Below are 16,802 nucleotides of genomic sequence, written 5' to 3' on the forward strand. Positions count from 1 at the left end.
GTGGGCAAAGGACATGAACAGACACTTCTCAAAAGAAGACATTTATGCAGCCAAAAAACACATGAAAAAATGCTCATCATCACTGGCCATCAGAGAAATGCAAATCAAAACCACAGTGGAAATACACGTTTCTTTTCAAGTTTCCAAAACTAAAAAAAGGTTTTCTTATTTAATATGACTTTATGGTTTTCAAATGTCAAAAGGAAAAGACTCATGAAATGATCAAAAGCTATAACAATTTGAATATTTAAATTAAAATTATAACTATTACAATAGCAAAATGGGTAAATGAAAACAAGAGTTTTAAGCCAGTATAAGCCACGAAATAAATATATACAAGTTGCAGGAATAACATTTTCTTAAAGCAACACTACTCTATGCCCTATGATCCCAATCCCAATTATTTGTGGCATAGTAATGGGAAATGCTGGATATTTCTCTCTCAATATGAAAATTGATTCTACAATTTTTGCTTCATTAGCTCCATGACCTATCTACCAAAGTAAGAGCCAGCCACAAAATTTCAAAGATCTTTTAATTGTTGGAAATACATGCATACTCACTGATATGGTTTGGCTGTGTCCTCACCCAAATCTCACCTTGAACTGTAATAATACCCATGTGTCAAGGGTGGGGCCAGATGGAGATAATTGAATCAGGGGGCAGTTTCCCCCATATTACTCTTGCAGTAGTGAATAAGACTCATGAGATCTGATAGTTTTATAAATGAGACTTCCCCTGCAAGAGCTCTCTTGCCTGCTGCCATGTAAGATGTGTCTTTGCTTCTCATTCACCTTCCACCGTGATTGTGAGGCCTCCCCAGTCATGTGGAACTGTGAGTTAATTAAACCTCTTTCCTTTATAAATTACCCAGTCTCAGGTATGTCTTTATCAGCAGTGTGAAAACAGACTAATATACTCACAAACATGTACATGCAATGTATCCAGTATAGAAAGTGCAAGGACACTTAGAGTTGGTTGACCTGAGTTTGATTTGAGCTTCCCCATGGGTTGTTTTTTTTTTTTTTTTTTTTTTTTTTTTTTTTTTTTTTTTTTTGAGACGGAGTCTCGCTCTGTCGCTCTGTCTTCCAGGCTGGAGTGCAGTGGCGCAATCTCGGCTCACTGCAAGCTCCGCCTCCCAGGTTCACGCCATTCTCCTGCCTCAGCCTCTCAGAGTAGCTGGGATTACAGGCGCCTGCCACCACGCCCAGCTAATTTTTTTGTATTTTAGTAGAGACGGGGTTTCACTGTTGTCTGGATCTCCTGACCTCGTGATCCGCCCGCCTCGGCCTCCCAAAGTGCTGGGATTACAAGCGTGAGCCACCGCGCCCGGCCTGAGCTTCCCCATGTTTTTTAACTTAAAAAATCATGTGCAAGACTATTGAATTCAGTGATGCAACTTTTCCAACTGTAGAAAGTGAAGATTAGTAGTAAAAATTATTCAATATGACATCATTGGAGTTTCTAAATACTAAGTAAATAAGATATATTAGTGCTTGATAAAGGGTACAGAACTATCTGAAAAATAAGCTATTACTATATACATAATTGTAGATTTCAATTAAAAGTACTCCTCTTAAACTGGGGTTATTTATAATGAGAAGTATATTTTCCAGTTCCATTTATTTTTCTTTAAAATATGTTTGACCCTTGAACAATATGAGAGTTAGGAATGCTGAGTCTTCATGCAGTCAAAAATCTTGCATGTAATTTTTTACTCCCCCAAAACTTAACAATTAATAGCCTATTGTTGGCTGGAAGACTTACTGATAATATGAATAGTAAACATGTACTTTTAATGTTCTGTGCTTTATATACTGTATTCTTAAAATAAAGTAAGCTAGAGAAAAGAAAATGTTATAGAAAAATGTTATATGAAAAATTATAACGAGGTGAAAATATATTTACTATTCATTAAGTGGAAGTAGATCATTATAAAGGTCTTCATTCTCCTCCTGTTAATGTTGACTATCCTGAAGAGGAGGAGGAAGAGGAGTGGTTGGTCTCACTGTCTCAGGGGTGGCAGAGGCAGAAGAGGTAGAGGAGGTGGAAGGGGAGGTAGGAGAGACAGTCATATTTGGTGTGACTTTTATTAAAAACAATCCAAGGATAAGTGGTACTGCATGGTTGAAAACCATGTTGTTCAAAGGTCAATTGTATGTATAATTTACTTCAACTTTTTTTGATGAAACGCAAACTTACACTAAAGTTGAAAGAGTAGTACAACGCTTATGTACCCCTATTAGTATTGTAAATTCACCAATTATTAACATTTTGCCAAATTTTCTTTCTATGGCCTCTGTATCTGTATGTATGTATGTAAAATTTTGTAAAAGTTGCAGACATTATTCTACTGTACCCCTATATCTTCTAAAAATAAAAACATGTTCTTGCATAACTATAATATTATATTCACAACCTTGAAATCTAACATTAATACAATGATATAGTTAAGAAATAATTTATGCACAATTTTTTTATATAGAATCTAATCAAGTCTTTTGGTGTTTTTTTTTTCTTTTTTAAATATAAAATAGCCCTCTTATTTTTATACCATTGATTTTTTTAGAAAGACAGGCCATGTGCATTGTTAGTATCCCACAATATATACTTGTCTAATGTTTCTTCATATTTAGATTAAACATAAGCAAGGATGTTTCTCAGGTGATGTTAAGTTATTCCCAGAGTGTTTCATCAGGAGGAACACAGTTCCAATTTTTCATTATTAGTCATACAGTATTTTAGCCCTCAGTTGTAGTATCTGCTACATTTCCTTCACTTGAGCCCAGGAGTTTGAGGCTGTAATGAGCCATGATCACACCACTGCACTATAGGCTGGGTGACAGAGCAAGACCCTTTCTCAAATTAAAAAAAAAAAAAAAGATAGCTTGGAGATCTGTATTATGACCAAGCAGCACAGAGGGTCATGGAGGCCAGGTTCGAAATAGATACTGTTTGTCTTCATATAGACAGAAATAGGGGGAAACCAAAAGATATTTCTTCATTTTAATTTGCTTTATTTTTAAGGAAAGGTTATCGTATGAATGACTTTGTTTTCAAAAGATATAAGATATTTTAAGTAATCTTGGGGAGTTTTGTTACCATTTTAGATAATTCAAATTGACCACCTAAATAAGAACTCGTGAGAAGTATGCAAATGAATCTATAGGTATCCATAAAAGGTAGCAATGGACTGCAACTGCTTCTGAAAATTCTCTCAGCTGAATATCTACAGACTTATTATGTTTCAAACCTTTGCTTCTAAGCATTCATGTAGGCCGACTTTTCAATTTCAAGGGATTTCAGTACAGTTCCCTGCAATTTATCATGTGAAAGGAATTAACAAGAAAGAAAATTGGAAGCACATTTACACTTGCCAAGACGTTTCCCTTCAGATGGAGAAAAACTACTGAATGAATAATAAAAGAAAGATGATTTTCGAGCATCAAAAACAGAAAAATTACTTAAAGTCCCAGTTAGTAAAGCCAGCCTTCCCTTTCCTATAGAGTATGAATAAGCACCAGGTACACAATAAAAATCCGTTATGATCCAGCTCATTATCACACAGGTTCAGGCATGCTAAGGGCTACCTTCAGTACCCTGCCCCCTTTACAAAACACTCTGATTAGCTAGGTGCTACCACATGTCTCCACATGTAAGACAAATCCAAATAAAATTGATCCCCTATTTTCCCAATTGTCCAATGGAAACATTTTCCAAAATAAGGCTTTTTTGTCAGCCAACGTGAATATTTAAACTTGTTAAGCATATTCGAAATCTTTCATGTTGTCATTTCCCAGGGCTAATTTTTGGTTCTCTCATCTGTATTCACTCCCTGGTGTTCCATTGCCCTTTCATGGTGTAATCGTAGGATATCTATATTCCAATGGCTCCTAATTCAATTAGTAACTTTCCCCAGCCGAATGTAGATATCTCATTTCTACTCAATCTTTTCAGTTGGATATCTGATAGTTCAGACATGCACCAAAACAAACTCTTCTCTGTGCCCTTCCTAGGTGTTCTTACTTGCTACACCCAGCAATCTTATGCCTCCTCTTCCCCCATGTAGCTTTCCACAACTCAGGTAATGGCAATTCAGGAAGCAAGCAGAGAGGAAAAGGTTTTTGAAAGATAAAGAAGGGTCATAAATGTAGTACTCAGTCAGAAGATAATCTTGGTTTATCAGTCTGTATACTACCATGATAATGTTAAATTCCACCCCCCAAATTGCAGAGAACCTTTTGTCATTTCAATGTCTTTGAAGAGATTTATACCAAGACTCACTGAACAAGAAATCCAGAGCTGAATCAAGAGACCAAGAACAGGAGAAATGCATCATAGGCAGAGACTGCCTTATGCAAATTCCTGAACCCTGAGCAGTAACAGGAAGTCAGAGAAATCATAGCAATTAGGATGAGGTACCAGTAACACCGGTAATCTGGCATGCAACAGAATGTGACAAGAAAATAGATCAAGTGGGTCAAAATCAAGAATATTCAGAACGATACAGCAAAAATGCAAGAAGATCCAGGCCAAATCATTCAAGAGGCATTTCCCTATCCACTGTTAATTAGCCCATAAAAGAGAAATAAAAATTTAAAATTGGAATTATATTTATGTGATTCTAGAATATGTACTAATTTGTTATATAAATCTCTGCTTAAATTAGTGCTTACACTACTGTTCTACAATGTGAGTTCAGCTCGTATCATTTCATGTTTTGTTATTAATGATTTTTTATAATCTCCATTTAGATTATCCAAATACCATCACACACTATGTTCATATAACTATGATCACAGGACCAGTAAAAGATATTACACATAAGAGAGAACACAGACCAATGTCTTACGTGAACACAAAGATTGCTTTTAATTATTTCTATTTTTTACTATAATTTTGCAAATAGAAGAGTTCCTCCTAGCATTGCTAAGAACAGATACATGTCTAGGATTATAATAATTAGTACTTGAACAGCACCCCAAAATTAGGATGAGACAGTCCAAGTAAGAAACACCCATGAGTAAATTCAGCTATTGTCATTGTCGAAATGAAACACTGGTCTTTGGAACCAAGAAGTTTGAATAATCCAATCCAGAGTTCTTAAAAACTACTGAGATTTTAGTTTTTAAAAAAAATCGTTGGGGAAAGAAAGGATTAAAAAGCAAACAAGTCAATCCTTGGCTCAGTTTCTACCTCATATTTATGCACCCATCTGCCATAGCCTAAGGTTAAAAAGTACTCATTTTAATCATGGAAAACATATCCATCACAAGTTAGCCTGAAATAAATCACTCCCCATAGGAAAAGCAATTTAAACACGGCTCTACAACAAAGTAGAAGAAAAAAAGAGAGAGAGAGAAATGATATTTTTTTAACTCCCCAATTTACTGAAAGTTAAATCTCAAATCAGCATTCTCTAAACTCAACTTCCCCAAATATTTGATGAACAGAGCAATTACGTTTGATCTTCTCAAACAGATCTTTCAAATTTGGGGACTGACATAATATTGCAATGTCATATAGCTTGCAAGCAGCGTTTGAATGTGGTAAGGAAGCCAAAGTATATATTAAACGCACTAAAATTTATTTCCTTCGGCCTAAGAATGTTTGTTAGTTTGTGAAATAGACCCACAGATAATGTAAACATTTTGATAGAAGATTGGCAGTGGTGACTACGCGTAAAACTATGTGAGGACAAATGTACTGTGACTTGGAACATAAGATACAATTTTCTTTGCATAGAGGCAAAATGAAGTGATGACAGAGTTCACAAAACCTATTCTCCTCTAGAAATTGCATTCCGACTTTTTCTTTCATTGGGCATCTTTCAAAAAGAAAAACTTGACACTCCAAGCAATCCCACTGACATTGGTTTGCAAGTAATCACAATTCCATAATTTACTTTTTTTCTTTTTTATACTCTTTTTACCTTCAAGAGTATTAAAAAGACATTCCTGCTTCTCCTGTGTTTTATTAAGAAGTTTACTGTAGGGGAAAAAAATTAAGGTAGCCTAAACTGTACATCTCGCCTATCTCTTCCATTTCCTTCATGATTCTACATGTTCTGCTTCCTTCTTTCCTATCAGATAAATCCAATTGAATAATGCCAAGCACAGTGCTAGTGGGGTGAGAATAAAATTTTGGATTAGATGTTATTCCTGCTAACCACTTACTTCCTAAGTAGTGTCTCCCACATACTTAATTATCCTTTTTGTCCTAGAATTTCCTAGAATTCCTCTTTACATGATTCACATTCTAATGAAACTAAAACTATCCCCAAATTTCAAACCATACCCTACAAATGGAGGCGTCCATTTGTGCCTCTTCTTAAGCTATCCATTCTGTCTCAGGTGTCCTTAGTCTGAATTTTTCCTTGTCCATATTTGATACATTTTACAAATTCCAGCCTAAGTATTAACCTACTTACAACGTTTTTCCTCATCTGTCACCTGGAAACAGTTTTACTTTCGTCTGAACTCTCAAAATGCTCTATGAATCTCTCAAGTTATGTGACACGGTGACTTTTGCATTAAAGTAATTTATGTGCATCTCTTCTCTCCCTATTTGGATGGCTGCAATTTGGGCAGCCTTGTTGTCTTTCCTTGGAATCCATCCCTGCCTGTCTCCCAGTACCTAGGCCCATGGAGCATTCTGTGCAGGCAATATGGTATCTGTGATTCTTTGATTTAAAAAAATGATCGTTTATACTCTTTCCCAAATAAATGCAAAAGTCTTAGAAAATCTACTATTGACTAGGCCCCACTTCATAAAGTAGACTATAAAAAATGGCACTAAAAAATTCCATTTTAAAAAACCAAGAAGTTTAACTTATGGAAGATACTTTACTTCTGTTTGACGTTTCAGAAAGAATGTTTCTCAAAAGAAAACTCAAGTTTGAACTATTGACTAAGCTAATTTGCGGAAGAATAAAACAACAGGCCAATTGCAGTATAATGTCTTAAGCGACTCAGTTTATTTTGGATCTTGGTATTATTATCACTTTGATCTTGGTTTCAAGTTAATATAACTTGAAAACAGGCTGGGATAAGAAGACAGAGGCACATGTTCTCGTTGATTCTGTCATATGCTGGCTTGATGTTAAAATGTGTGGCATATGGTGGAAAAGTTTGCAGCAAATTCATTCTTCCTGAGGTCTTTAGAAAACCTTTGCATATAAAAGCAATAAAAATTAAATATCAGTGCATTACCAAACACTCATGTGAACTTCTTGTGTCCTTTGGTATTACCTGGGAACAATAAAGGGTAGATAAAATGCACAGAGAGTTTGTACAGACATACCTTCATTTTATGGAGAACAAGGTTCTCACATTTGAGACTCTCTGCAGTGCAAGAGACTTGGATTTTTGAGCAAATGTTCAGATAAAGCCTAAGTATGCATATTTCAATAAGAAATCAGCCAAATGAGAAGTGGGCCCAGGGAAAAAGCATGTTTCAAACCCCAGACCTTTGGTTGATAATGCTATGTAATTTACAACGAACATGAATATTTAACACTGTAGCAAGCACGAGATTAATTATTAATCAATTGATTCCTCAATGACTGCTCTAAAAACCCACACTAATGAGAAAATTAATAATCAAATATTTCAGAATATCATAAAATGATTAAACTTTGAGGAATATTAGAATTTCTCTAGTCCAATTCCCTCATTTTGTGATTTTAGACAGAGGCCCAGACATTGGAAATGTCTTGTGTAAGGTCACTAATTACTTCTAGTGATGGGGCCATTACTCATTTCTTACCAGGGTATGAAGAGTTGACTTGCCACTTTCTTAAAAAGGGTTGCTGATTCAGAGCTCTCCTTGGAGTGGGCCAGTTGGTGAGTGATCAACAAAGCATATACTTTTTCCAGAAGCAAAGCTGCTAATATGTTCTCTGCATCTGCTCCTGGAAAGACAGGGTTTCTATAGCCTCTCTTTGGTGAGCTGCAGCTATGAGTGATCCCTAATGAGCTTATGAGTAAATTATGTCTTTAATTTATGTATCAATATAATAGGATCTGCCCCCTGATTTTTAATATAAAAATCACTTTTCAAGAGATGTGGAAAGAGGCACAGGATGAGTCAGTGGCTTAAGGTTTTAATCTGTATTTTCTCATGATGCTACCTTAGGCAATTATTTAAATTCCCTGAGCCTTGTCTCCTCCCACCAATAACATCAGTGCACATTGATAACTATGAGATAATAAAACTAACATGTATTACATGCCTAACATGAATCATAAATTTAAATGCCTCCTTTATTAAATCACAGATACCTATAACACAGGTATGATTACTGTCTTCATTTTCCATGTGAGAAAACAGTGGTTAGCAATTTTAGGGAGGCAGTATAATACAGTGGTGATGAATACAGGACTTGGATGCAGAATGGGTTTAAATTCTGGCTTCACTACCTTCTAGCTATGTGATCTTAAGGAAGTGACTTAACTCTTTATGCAATCATTATCTGACCTGTAAAATGGTAATTATATTAATATAAAATTCATTTGGTTGTTGTAGAGATTAAATGGAAAAATATACACCTCTTAAAACATCCCATGAAACACAGTAATTATCAATAAATGTAGACTAATTGCCATCATTGTAATATATTGTCCAAAATCGTAGTACCACTAAGTGGCAGAGACCAAATCAGCCACAGCTCTGGTCTAATAGGAGGAGCCCTGGATTTTACCTATCATGCCGTGCCTCTTAAAGATCTTCATTGTTTCTCCCTTTCAGATTTTATGACTCTTATATATAGGCTATTGTAGGGAGACATTGACCCTTTCAACTTTTATATAATATGTTAGACATCTAAAGCTATATGAATTTACTAATTGATATCCTATTGCTTAAGAGTATGATTTTTTTACTTTATTTAGAGTTATAAAAACTGCAAACAATATATATATAATTTTCATTCACCCAAATCCCCAAAATGGGATAAACTGACGATGTGTGCTTTCTGATATGATGTACTGAGAAGGACACAACATCACTTCTGTGGGATTCTGTTAAAAATACATCATCTAGATGCACTCTTGAGGAAGCAATTAGTCTAACCCAGTTGAGGCACCATACAAAACAACTGGGCAATGCTCCTTAAGTGTTCCAAGCCATGAGAAACAGAGGATACTGAGCAGCTGTTCTAGAATGAAATCTAGTGAGACATGAAAAAGTTCAATATGTATTTCTGATTGGATTCTGATCCAGAACAAGGATAATAATGATAAAATCTATTCTGCACAGATTGTCTCATGTCCTCCTGCTGATCCTGAATTCAATTCAGGAATACATGAATCAATGTTATTTTCCTTATTTGATATTTCCTGATTGAATATTTGGAGATTTAGAAAGTGTAGGATTACATAAAACCTCCTTTAGGTAAATAACATGAGAACATGAAGGAAAAAGTCCCAGCAACCATCCTGCAGATAGAGGACCTGGGCTCCAAATGAAGATTGGGTCTGGCACAGTGACTCACACCTGAGCCACTAATCCCAGCACTTTGGGAGACTAAAGCTGGCAGATCACTTCAGGCCAGGAGTTCAAGACCAGACTGGCCAAAACGGTGAAACTCATCTCTACTAAAAATACAAAAGTTATCCAGGCATAGTGGTGCATGCCTGTAATCCCAGCTACTCGGGAGGCTGAGGCATGAGAATCACTTGAACCCGGGATAGGGAGGTTACAGTGAGCCGAGATCACGCCATTGCACTCCAGCCCGGGCAATAGAATGAGACCTTGTATAAAAAAAAACAGGTAGTTGCTTATGGTAAGTGGCAATTCTGGATTCTGTCTCTCATCTCTCAGACTAGTGCTCTTTCAGCTACATCAGATTGTTGAAAACATTCATGCCTTTAAAATATTGCCTTAGTTTCCTATGACTACTTTAATAAATTAACAAAAGTGGGGTGGCATAAAACAATACACATTTTTTATTTCACTTATAGTTTTGGCAGACAGAAGTTCAAAATCAGTTTCACTGGGCTAAAGTACAGGTTGTTAGCAGGGCTACGCTCCAGCCAGAGACTCCAGGGAAGAATCGCGTTCCCAGCCTTGTCCAACTTCTAGAGCAGCCACTCATGCAGTCCTTGCTTGATGATCCCTTCCTCCATCTTCAAAGCCAACAGTTTTGCATTTTCTTTTTCCATCATAACTTCACCTTCCCTTAAGTCTGCCTTCAGATCTCCCCGTCTCCCTCTTATAAGGACACTTGTGATTTCACTTAAGCCTGGCTCAGATGATCTGGGATATTTTTTCCATCTCAAAATCTTTCATTTAATCACAGCTGTAAAGGCCACATTACCATATAGTGCAATGTTCACAGGATCTATGGATTAGGACCTGGATAACATTGGGGGTCATTATTCAGCCTACGACAGGCATAGAAAGTCATCTCCATTTTTGCTAGATTTTATTTTTATTCATATCCTCAAGTAGGCCTTGATTCCTGTTCAAGCTGGAACTGAAATTAATAGTTGGGAAGCAGTTAATTCTTAATCATCTTTTTAGCAACAAAATACTTATGCTCTCAGTGTGTCTCACATCTTTCCTAAGATTTTGGTAATCTTATGTGTCTCTTGGGTGAGCTTCTTTGAAGGTAGATGCATGTTATATATTTTGTATATCTCCAGTGTGGTAGGCTGAATATTCGTCCCTAAAGATATTCAGATCCTAATTCCTGAAACCTATGAATGTTACCTTCTATGTGAAAAGGAACTCTGTGGAGGTTATTGGGGGATTTGAGACGGGAAAATTATTCTGGATTATGTGAGTGGGCCCTAAATGCAGTCACAACGGACCTTAAAAGAGTGAGTAGAGGGAAAACTGACACAGAAGCGGAGAACACAATATGACAATAAGAACAGAGTGGAGTGAGTGACAGGGGCATAGCCAAGGAAAATCGACAGCCACTAGAATCTAAGAAGGGCAACAGAAAACAAATTATTTCCTGGAGATTCCCAGGGGAGCACAGCTCTGCCAACACCTTGATTTAGCTATGTAAGACTTAGTTTGGATTTCTGGCCTCTAGAACTGCAAGAAAATAAATGTTTGTTATTTTAAGCCACGAATTTCGTGGTAATTTGTTACAACAGTAACAGGAAACCAATATATCTAGTAACCAGCTCAGTACCCGACACATAGAAGGAACTCAAAGAACGCCTGATAAATGCTAGAAAGGAAAAAAAAAAAAAAAAAGAAAAGGGAAGAAAGGGAGGAAGGGAGGGGAGGAAGGAAGGATTAAAGTCACAAGAAAAATCAACGTTTTGGATATTAAATTAATATTTGCCCTGTTTTCCTCAACTGGGGAATGTTACTGACCACTCAATTGAAAAGACTTAAGACTTTTTTTTTCCTTTCAGTTAAATGTCTTCTATTGAAGTCTCAGGAACTGTATTTTTAAAATCTACATTGGGACAGGAAGACTACATGACATGTTTCACCTTGAGAGGATTTTTGCAGTTGAGTTATAAACTTCTGCAAGAAGAGGTTATAGTAAAAGCCAGAGGGGTTCTTTTCTAAGGGAGAGCTTGCAGGCCTGTTGCTGTAATTGGAAAGTGGTTGGAATTTAGAGGTGAAAGTACATCCTCTGACTGCCTTAAGAGTTCCATTCATTTCTGTCTGAAATTTTTAGGCTAAAAACCACATCACTACAGGCAAAGCCACTTTAAAAAATGTTCCAACGTCTATTAGCTCCAGGCAAACAATTATTACTTCATAGATTTAGTGATACATGAAATATCAAAATCCAGATATATGGCTTCAGAAATAATATATCCTGACCCATATTGAACTGCTTAATTTGTGATACTTAGTGAAAACCTGTAAATGACTTAAAAATAGCTAGATCTGTCTATAAGAAGCCACTGGGTGATTTACTCAAGTGTTAAATTAAACAAAACTGAAGATGGAAAGGTTGCAGCAATTAAGCTCTTATCCTATAGACATTTTTCTGTGAGTCCTAAGCTAGGATTCAATTAAAATGAAGATGTGTTTTTTTTTGTCTGAAATTATCATTGACTTATTGAGTTTGACAATACTCAACAATGCCTTAATGTTTGTCCAAGTGAAAGAAATCACTTTGCTCTGTCATAGAGATAAATGAGGTAAATTCATCAGGAGACCCAACTCAATAAGAATATTGATGAAGTTCTGCTTGGATGCATAGACCCTTCAGTCACGAGTGACTTGTCAGATACACAAAGTGAGTTCTGTGTTATTGTCTACCAGAAAATGTCTAAAATGAATCTAACCACCCTATGCTGTAATTTTAATTATTTTTCAGGTTATGCTACATTTTTCATTGCAAGTTGCATTAAACCAGAGCTGGAATGAGAAAGTTTTAAATAAATAAAGTAAAAAGAAAATACACTATCCAGCTGAATCCAGCTCTGTATTTGCTGACTTTTTACTCAAATAATATTTGTCATTTAGATTTTAAAACTAGGCTAATGAATTATATGTAAAGTATTTCCCGTCATTTTTCAGGAAAATATTTTATACATTTTTCTTTACACTTATATAATTTTACACAGTATTCAATTGCAGAACCATATAATACACACTATTTACTTAATGAGGCTAGCATTTATTTTGCTCTTTAATTGCCTGCTTCCTTCCTCTTTCCTTCATCCACTCTTATCACTACCCTTCCAGGTAAACCATGTTAACATCTTCCATACTTGTCTCTATACTTAGGTATATCCAAAAATTCATTATGTATACATGCATACCTGGGCAAACACATAAACCTAAATTTTAAAATATGTGCACATATTTGAATCATGACTTACAAAAATTAAAACATGTCATACACATTTTTCTTCACCTTGTTTTCTCAATACCTGATAAACATTCCTTCCAATAAACAGCTATAATTCCAATCCATTCTTTCTAATGGCTTTTTTTTCTTTTTCAATTTTTATTTTACGTTCAAGGAGTGCATATGCAGGTTTGCTACATGGGTAAACTGCATGTCATGGGAGTTTTGTGTACAGATTATTTCATCACCCAGGTAATGAGCATAGTATCAGATAGGTAGTTTTTCAGTTCTCACTCTCCTCCCACCCTCCATCCTCCAGTAGGCCCGATGTCTATTGTTCCCTTTTTTTTTGTCCAAGTGTACTCAATGTTTAGCTTCTACTTAGCAGTGAGAACACGCAGTATTTGGTTTTCTTTTCCTGTGTTAATTGACTTAGGATAATGGCCTCTGGCTCTATCCATGTCCCTGCAAAGGACATGCTTTTGTTCTTTTTTTATGGCTGCATAGTATTGCATGGTGTATAAGTACCACATTTTCCTTATCCAGTCCACCATTGATCAGCATCAAGGTTGATTCTGTGTCTTTGCTACTATGAATAGTGTCGCAATGAATATATGTGTGTTCTTTGAGGAAGTTCTTTGAAAGATCTCCAAACTTCTTTACACTGTGGCTAAATTAATGTACATTCCTACTAGCAGTGTATCAGTTTTCCCTTTTCTGCAGAGCCTCACCAGAATGTTATTTTTGACTTTTCAGTAATAGCCATTCTGACTGGTATGAGATGGTATCTCATTGTGGTTTTGACTTGCATTTCTCTAAATATCTGTGATGATAAGCATTTTTTTCATATGCTTTTTGGCCACATATGTCTTCCTTTGAGAAGTGTCTGTTCATGTTCCTTGCACATTTTTGGATAGGGTTGTTTACTCCTTGTTTGTTAATTTGTTGAAGTTCTTTATAGATTCTTCATATTAGACCTTTGTGGGATGCAAAATTTGCAAATATTTTCTCCCATTCTGTAGATCTGTTTACTCAATTGATAATTTTTGTTGTTGTGCAGAAGCTCTTTAGTTTAATTAGGTCCCATTTGTCAGTTTTTGTTTTTGTTGCAAAGGCTTTTGAAAGCTTTGTCATAAAATCTTTGTCAGGGCCTCTGTCCGAGGTGATATTTCCTAGGTTTCCTTTTAGAGTTTTTGTATTTTGAGGTTTTCCATTTAGGTCTTTAATCTATCTTGAGTTGATTTTTGTATATGGTGAAAGGAAAGGATCTAATTTCAATCTTCTGCATATGATTAGCCAGTTATCCCAGCATCATTTGTTGAATATGGAGTCTTTTACCTGTTGCTTGTTTTTGTCAGTTTTGTCAAAGATCAGATGGTTGTAGGTTTATGGCTTTCTTTCTGGAATCTCTAACCTGTTGCATTAGTCTGTGTCTGTTTTTGTACCAGTACCATGCTGTTTTGGTTACTGTAGCCCTGTAACATATTTTAAAGTTAGGTATCATGAGGCCTTCATCTTTGTTTCATTTTTTTTTCTTAGGATTGCTTTAGCTATTTGGGCTTTTTTTGGTTCTATATGACATTTGAAATAGTTTATTCTAATTCTGTGAAAAATGTAATTGGTAGTTTTATAGAAATAGCATTGAATCTGTGAAATTGCTTTGGGCAGTATGGCCATTTAAAAAATACTGATTCTTGCTATCCAAGAGCATGGAATGTTTTTCCATTTGTTTATGCCATCTCTGATTTCTGTCTGCAGTGTTTTATAATTCTTATTCCAGAGATGTTTCATCTCCCTGGTGAGCCATATTCCTAGGTATTTTTTGTATGTGGCTATAGTGAATGGGATTTCATTTCTGATTTTGCTGTCAGCTTGGATGTTATTGGTATATAGAAATGCTACTGATTTTTGTACATTGATTTTATATTTTGAAACTTTGCTGAAGTTATTAGGCTTAGGAGGCTTTTTGCAGAGACCATGAGGTTTTCTAGGAATAAAATTATATCATTTGTGAAGATAAATAGTTTGATGTCTGATATGGTTTGGCTGTGTCCCTAGTCCAATCTCATTTTGAATTGTAGCTCCCATAATCCCCATGTGTCATGGTAGGGACTTGGTAGGAGGTAACTGAATCACGGGGATGGGTTTTTCTCATGCTGTTCTCTTGATAATGAATAAGTCTCATGATATCTGATGGTTTTATGACAGGTTGCATCTAACGGTTTCATTCATGAACATCCATGGTATAGATGTACCATAATTTGAATAACTACTTTATCATGTTTGGGTATTTTTCTAATATCTAAGGCAAGAAAATTATTTATCCATAGGTCTCTACTAGTAACCCTTTGGTTTCTATAACATACATTTCTAGATATAAAGTATTGCTTGACCAAAAAGTGTATGTACATTAAATTTTAATACCCTCTTTATAATGGCCTAAAAATTAAAGAAATAGCAATGCTTATTCACTCTAGCAGTTTTTAGAGTACTATTTTCTCTACATCCCCAACAAAAATAAGTATTGTCATTTTTGCAAGTGTCTCTATTTTGATATATATCAGTGGTATCTTTTAATTAGCTTAACTTGTATTATACTACTACATAACTATGCTTCCACCTGATGTTGTTACATTTCTGAAAATCATCATTCTTTAGTGAATTTAGAATAAGACAAAACAATTTATAAGGAGGAAAATGAAAGCAACTCCTATGCAGTGGATGTATGCCTCTGGATGTGAGTGGAAGGGGCACTATCCTCCTTTGGTTTGGGGGAAGCCCAGTGTCTTTCTGAATCCAAAGGATACATACGCAATATGGGAACAGGAATCATCTATGAGCTGTGTACTACTTAATCTTGGCAGTTCATTGTTTACTCAATGTTTTGCACATCCCTGGGAATTTGGAACTCATTTTATTTGAGTGAGTCTAGCTGGAGCAACTCTACTATTAGAAATCCATGTATCTGAAGAGTCTGCTCCTTACTTCTACTTGTTGATCTTCAATTGTTTTCTTAACAAAACACAGGAAAAAAATCTAATCTCTCTTCAGTAGTTCATTTAAACATAGTATTTGATGGCACTTAGCACTTATTAAGAATTGTTTTCTTCTCTATGTATCTTCATTTATTTCAACCTTTCCTCAGAAAAAAAATAAAGTCTCACCACTGGCACTTCCATTTTCTATTACATCTCTCTTCCTTCGGCAAAGATTTAACTTATTACAAGATATTAAGAGAAAAAAACAACAACAAAATGAAAACATCATATGATTCCATTCGAAGGAATACTTAAAATAGTATTTTACCAATTGTGTTTCTAGATATGAGGAACTAGGAAACAATTTCCATGCCTGTTACAAATGCAAATTCTCCCACTAGAGAAAGCAGAACTTGCAGAAACTAGGCCCAAGAATCTGAAAGCATTTGAAAACCGCTTCCCCAGGTAATTATTCACAATCTCAACATAGAGCTAGTGGCTTTAAGGCCTTTATCTTGTTCTTACCACCTGGGTTGGTTTAGGATGTCAGTCAGTTGTCAGGAACAAAGGATAGGAAAGGTGCTCATTACCTATTAAACACTTCCAAGTGGCTCATAAGAGTAACTTTTCTTTCCTTCAGTCTGAGAAGTATGCATTTGGCCTCCCTTGCAGGAACCTCAATCCCTTGAGTGCTTTATTCATGCTGTGAGATTGCAGTTAAAATAAAGGTTTCCCTGAGCCTTAATTGACTTGCTCCCACTTTTCTCTTATAACTGTCTTCCTTTCTACAAATTGGCTTCTTAAAGATATAACATTTTTCCTTATGAAAAGTTGATATTCAGTAACCAAACTATTTGGGGAGCAAACCAAATCATAATGGCTTTGTCATAAAAAAGAAAGCCAAGTTGTTTATTTAAAAGAGAACGGATGAATCTCAATTTGAATATGAAGACGTAAAAATGTCTTCATATTCATGTTTTCATTACCTATAGGCTATGGTATTGGAAGAACTTGAGTAAAGATCTTGTTCAGTGTCCTTTCAGCTTTGA

The 16,802-nt window shown here is 35.6% G+C and overlaps 1 long non-coding RNA gene across 1 annotated transcript in view; it reads right to left on the reverse strand.

The window, feature by feature from the left end:
* Nucleotides 1–7,041: 7,041 nt before the first annotated feature.
* LOC131381035 (uncharacterized) overlaps nucleotides 7,042–16,802 on the reverse strand; it is a 101,913-nt gene continuing 92,152 nt past the window's right edge. The window contains exon 3 of the long non-coding RNA XR_009209449.1: nucleotides 7,042–7,168. This is a non-coding gene — a long non-coding RNA (uncharacterized LOC131381035). The remainder of the gene's footprint in view (nucleotides 7,169–16,802) is intronic.

This window comes from Hylobates moloch, unplaced genomic scaffold (assembly GCF_009828535.3).
Source record: "Hylobates moloch isolate HMO894 unplaced genomic scaffold, HMol_V3 SCAFFOLD_13, whole genome shotgun sequence".
Lineage (NCBI taxonomy): Eukaryota > Metazoa > Chordata > Mammalia > Primates > Hylobatidae > Hylobates > Hylobates moloch.